Genomic DNA, 6,074 nt, shown 5'->3' with positions numbered 1-6,074 from the left:
CACACTCCTTTGCTAAGCTTTCTGGAACATTGTCTTGAATGGGATGAGAATTTATTCATGACTCATGCTTGATTTCTATAAGCACCGGTACCCTTTTTCTTGAGAAGAAATTTATTACACCTTGCTTCCATTCTGCTATCACGGTTACAACCCATCTTTTATCATGTTCATGCTTTTCTTTGCTGGATAAAAGTTGCTGATTCTCTTTGACTCCATTGAGGGCTGCCACTTCTTTGCTTTTAACGGCATATGCAGTGATTCAGCTGGAGGGTTTGCTCATTCTGCTTCAGCGTTTGGAAGCTATTGAAACATTCAACTTCCCTTAGCAAGTGGTGTTCTATTCTTTACGTGAGATTCCAGACAGTGATGTTAGTGAAGGAGGCAAGCATTCGGTGATGGTGATTCTCGGAACAGCACACGTTCATTTTGATAAAATGGAGGAGGAAAGTGTAGCAATGTTAAGCTTGGTTGAAGTGGTTTCTTAGGGGCCTGCAACGTTCCTTAGGAGCAGGGGATGGTGTGCATGGTTCTTACTTGAAGTGGGTATCATATTTAATAGTTGATTGAAGAAAGAAATGGAATTTGTGTTTGGTGCAGAGGTAGTCTCGGCAAAGGAAGAAGAATTTTAGAATCAATATTTATTTCATTGCTCTTGGGAAGTGTAGTTGACTTGTCCTTGGAAGACTTTTAATATCTTATGTTATTGTGCTTTCTTGGGGTGTGAAAGTTCACGGTTTCTGAAGATAGGATGAAAGAGTTTTGTTGAGTTGCTTTTGGTTTTATTTTTTGGAGCAAGTATGCACGGATCCCATAGTTGAATGCAATTCAATTCTATGCTTTTTGCATTGGAAGCTACGGCTGCAACCAATTGAGAAGAGTGAACCGTTCACTCCTTGCTTCATGAAGAGAGAGAATTGGATTTTTACAAGGTGAGTAGGTGGACTAGGTAAGCATAGGATGGACCATTGTGATGGAGAATTTTGAGGATGACATATGGTGGGGTTCGGTGTTTTGGTGGAAGCTCCAATTTGAGTGAAGAAATGCATTGAATTCTCTTGGGGAGCTCACGGTCATGCTACAGGGAGAATGACTTCAATCATCAATTTAATTGCCTTTAAAACCAAAGGAAGGGATGCTACGTCCTTGTTGTTTTTTTTGAGAAGTCTTGGAAGTTGATGTGGATTAGGACACGGTTGGAGCACATTCCTAGCCTAAAAATTTGGGTTTTAAAATTTAAGAAAGTGAAATGGGATTTGAAGCATTTGGAGGTCACGGCCGAGAGGTCTAAGTTTTAGGCCATTTTCAATTTAATTCTTTTTGGAAGGTGCATGTGTCATTTGCATTGGTAAAAAAAAATATATGTTGTTTAATTTCTTTAGCTTTAAATTATGTTCAGTTGTAGGATTAGTTCATTTTGATTTAATTTTTCCATATTAACAAATATTTCAAACCCCTCCCCTTTTTTGTGTTAGACTCGATTATTGAACCGCGAAATTGGTCTTTGGGAGACGACCTAGGGGTCATTCCCTAGTTTATACTACACTTTAATTGCACATCTAATTTGATTGGGCGACGAAACCCATCAAATTTTGGCGCCGTTGCCGGGGCCAACGGTTCAGTATTGAGTCTTTTGTATGTGTTTGTTTGTCTTGTGACTATGTTTTGAATTTTTGTGCTATTGTTTCATGATTATAGGGTGTTGTGATTTAGTGCATGACTAGAGGAAATCCTGGATTCAAACCATCCTTTGATCCTGAGATTGATAGGACTTTTCATAGGTTAGCTAGGCATTTTAGGAATTTGTCTTTAGAGTCTGAGTTTGAGTCTGTTCCATTAGATACTGGGCATCCCACTGCTGAGTACTCTGTGCATACTGCATCCACTGCATCTGTTGCATCTGCACTTGATTCTGATTCTGACTCTGTTGTTTTTCACACTGAGAACAATATGGCACAACCTCCACCTCGTGAGAGGAATTTTAGGGAGATGGCTACACCTGATTTCGATATCGAAAGCTTGTGCATCCAATATCCTGATGAGGACGTTCCATTTGTTCTCAAGACTGGACTGATCCATTTGTTGCCCAAGTTTCATGGCTTTGCAGGTGAGAGTCCACATAAGCATTTGAAGGAATTCCACATTGTCTGTTCCACGATGAAACCTCATGATGTTCCTGAAGAGCACATCTTCTTGAAAGCATTCCCTCATTCACTGGAAGGTGTTGCTAAGGATTGGTTGTACGCTTTGGCGCCTAGATCCATTACTAGCTGGGATGATCTGAATAGGTTGTTCTTGGAGAAATTTTTCCCAGCATCCCGGACCACAACTATCAGGAAAGACATCACTGGGATTAGGCAGCTTGGTGGAGAAAGCTTGTATGAGTATTGGGAGAGATTCAAGACACTATGTGCAAGTTGTCCTCACCATCAGATACCTGAACAACTCCTTATTCAGTATTTCTATGAGGGTTTGAACAACATGGATAGGGGTATGCTTGATGCTGCTAGTGGTGGAGCTCTTGGAGACACCACACCTGTTGAGGCCAGGCATTTGATTGAGAAAATGGCTTCCAACTCCCAGCAGTTTAGCACCAGGAATGATGTCATTGTGGTGAGGGGCGTACATGATGTTGTTGCCCAGTCTTTATCCCTTGCAAGTTGGACAACAAGATTGAATCCCTTGCGAAGTTAGTGATACACTTGGCAGCTAGCCAGAAACCCACAACTTCATCCACATCTGTTGCATGACTATGTGCTGTTTGTACTTCTCTTGACCATTACACAGATGCTTGTCCTACTTTGCAACCATCAGCTGCCTCTGATTCGCCTCAAGCTTATGCTACTAATATCTACAACAACAGGCAGCCACAACAGCAGAATTATGACTTGTCCAGCAACAGGTACAACCCAGGGTGGAGGAATCACCCCAATCTTAGGTGGAACAATGCGCCACAACAGCAGCAAGAGACGCCACCCTTCCAGAACGCCGGAGCACCTAACAGATATGTGCCTCCACCTATGCAACAACACCAGAGGCAACAGCAACAACATCAGCAGCAAGAGGCATCTGCCCAACCAGCTACTCAACCTTCCACTTCTTCTGAGACTTCATTGGAAGAGTTAGTGAGATAGATGACTTTGCAAAACCTGCAGTTTCAGAAAGATAACATGCAATTTCAGCAGGAGACTAGAGCTTCCATACAGAGTCTCACTAACCAGATGGGTCAGATGGCTACTCAGATGAACCAGGCACAGTCTCAAAATTCTGATAAGTTACCCTCCCAAACTGTGCAGAATCCTAGGAACGTGAGTGCCATTACCCTCAGGTCAGGGAAGCAGACTATTGTGCCTCCTGAGCCCGCTTCTACACCTACACCCGTGCCTGCAACTAGTCCTAGAGAGGATGACCATGACGGTCCACGCAGGGCATTTGAGGTGGGTGGATCTTCTTCTCCAGCCGGTGGTTCTTCTTCAGGTGGACCTTCTCCCTCTTCCACCACCACCGCTGGTGCACCTTCTCTTTTGGTTGACTGACCTATCCCTCTTCCATTCCCTTCACGGGCACTTCCCAACAAAAAGACTGAAGAGGTGGATAGGGAAATTCTGGAGACCTTCAGGAAAGTAGAGGTGAACATACCTCTACTCGATGCCATCAAGCAGATTCCAAGATATGCCAAATTCTTGAAGGAGTTGTGCACACACAAGAGGAAGATGAAGGGCAATGAAAAGATTAGCATGGGAAGGAATGTATCTGCGCTTATTGGTAAGTCGGTCCCGCACATTCCTGAGAAGTGCAAGGACCCAGGTATACTTTGCATTCCTTGTGTGATTGGAAATAGTAAGTTTGAGAATGCCATGCTTGATTTGGGTGCTTCTGTTAATGTCATGCCTTTGTCTATATATTCATCTTTGTCTCTTGGTCCTTTGCAAACCACGGGTGTGGTCATTCAGTTGGCCAATAGGAGTGTTACCCACCCAACAGGTTTCATAGAGGATGTCTTGGTTAGGGTTGGTGAACTGATTTTTCCTGCTGACTTTTATGTTTTGGAGATGGAGGAGGGATTCTCTCATGGATCCGCTCCCATTATCTTAGGCAGGCCATTCTTGAAAACTTCCCGAACTAAGATTGATGTGTATGTTGGAACTTTGTCTATGGAGTTTGCTTATATTGTTGTTCATTTTAATATCCTGGATGCAATGAAATTTCCAGCTGAGGACCATTCTGTGTTTAGGATTGATGCATTGGATGACATTATTGATGAATTTGTTGTTCATGACTTTCACTCTTTGCATGAGAAGAAGCATTCTTTTCTATCTTCTTTACATCCATGCATTGAATCTGGAATTGAGACAGGAATTGAGAATGATGTTGAATTAGATGTTGATTTAGATGAGAACTGTGATGTCCAGGGTATTGATGACATGCGTGTTTTTGATGATTTGGATGGTATTGATGATGTTGTTGATACACCTATGATGGATATTGATCTGGATTGTGATGTGATGGGTTTTCTGCCTTTACCTATTCATTCTTTAGAGTCAGAATGCATTAACCACGTTGTAGGAAGTATACTTGAATCTGACTTGCAGGAACCCACTCTTGAGCTGAAACAGCTTCCAAAGAACCTCAAGTACGTGTACTTGGAGGATGATGAGAGGAAACCGGTGATCATTTCCACCTCCCTTGATTCTGTTCAAGAGGAGAGGTTGCTTGATGTATTGAGGGCGCATAAGAAAGCCATTGGATGGAGTTTGGCTGACATACCTGGTATTAGCCCATCCACATGCATGCATAGAATTCTTTTGGAAGATGGGGCAAAACCGGTGAGACAGCCACAGAGGAGGCAAAACCCCGTGATCATGGACGTGATTAAGAAGGAGGTGACGAAGCTTTTGCAAGCTGAGATCATCTACCCTATTTCAGACAGTCAGTGGGTGAGCCCAATCCATGTTGTGCCTAAGAAGACTGGCCTCACTGTTGTGAAGAATGAGAGGGATGAGCTTATCCCCACTAGAGTGCAGAACAGCTGGAGAGTCTGCATTGACTATAAGAGGCTAAATCAAGCAACCAGGAAAGATCACTTCCCCCTGCCATTCATTGATCAGATGTTGGAGCGCCTGGCAGGTAAATCTCACTACTGCTTTCTTGATGGTTTTTCGGTTTATTTCCAAATAAATATTGCTCCTGAGGACCAAGAAAAGACCATATTCACCTGCCCCTTTGGCACTTTTGCCTATAGGAGGATGCCCTTTGGCTTATGCAACGCCCCTGGTACCTTCCAGCGGTGCATGCTTAGCATTTTTAGCAACTTTCTTGAGAGTTGCATAAAGGTGTTTATGAATGACTTCACTGTTTATGGATCCTCTTTTGATGCATGTTTAGACAGTCTGGAAAAAGTTTTGAAAAGATGCATAGAAACAAACCTTGTTCTCAATTTTGAGAAATGCCACTTCAGGGTTGAACAGGGTTTGGTTCTAGGGCATATCATTTCTGAAAAGGGAATTGAGGTAGACCCTGCTAAGATATCTGTGATTTCGCAGTTACCTTACCCCTCTTGCGTGCGAGAGGTGCGATCTTTTCTTGGACATGCAGGTTTCTACAGGCGCTTCATCAAAGATTTCAGCAAGAAGGCGCTTCCCTTGTCTAGACTGCTGCAGAAGGATATTGAGTTTGCTTTTGATGACAGATGCAAACAGGCGTTTGATTGCCTGAAGGAAGCTTTGACCACCACCCCGATCATTCAGGCACCGGATTGGACAACCCCATTTGAGCTCATGTGTGACGCGTCTAACTATGCATTGGGGGCTGTCCTAACACAGAAGATTGACAAGCTGCCTAGAGTGATCTACTATGCTTCCCGCACTTTGGATGCTGCCCAAGCTAACTACACCAAGACTAAGAAAGAGTTGTTGGCAATTGTTTTTGCCCTTGATAAGTTTAGGTCGTATTTTCTTGGATCTCCGGTTATTGTGTATACTGACCATGCAGCTCTGAAGTTTCTGTTGAAAAAGGCTGAGTCAAAGCCTAGATTGATTAGGTGGATGCTACTACTCCAGGAGTTTGACTTGCAGATT

At 43.1% G+C, this 6,074-nt stretch overlaps 1 pseudogene; it reads left to right on the top strand.

The window, feature by feature from the left end:
* The first annotated feature begins 395 nt into the window (after nt 1-395).
* The window catches only part of LOC111240928, a 9,592-nt pseudogene continuing 3,913 nt past the window's right edge, over nt 396-6,074 (top strand).

Source organism: Vigna radiata, unplaced genomic scaffold, assembly GCF_000741045.1.
Source record: "Vigna radiata var. radiata cultivar VC1973A unplaced genomic scaffold, Vradiata_ver6 scaffold_392, whole genome shotgun sequence".
Lineage (NCBI taxonomy): Eukaryota > Viridiplantae > Streptophyta > Magnoliopsida > Fabales > Fabaceae > Vigna > Vigna radiata.
The sequence above is the reverse complement of the archived record's forward strand: the minus strand, read 5'-3'. Positions and strand labels throughout refer to the sequence as shown.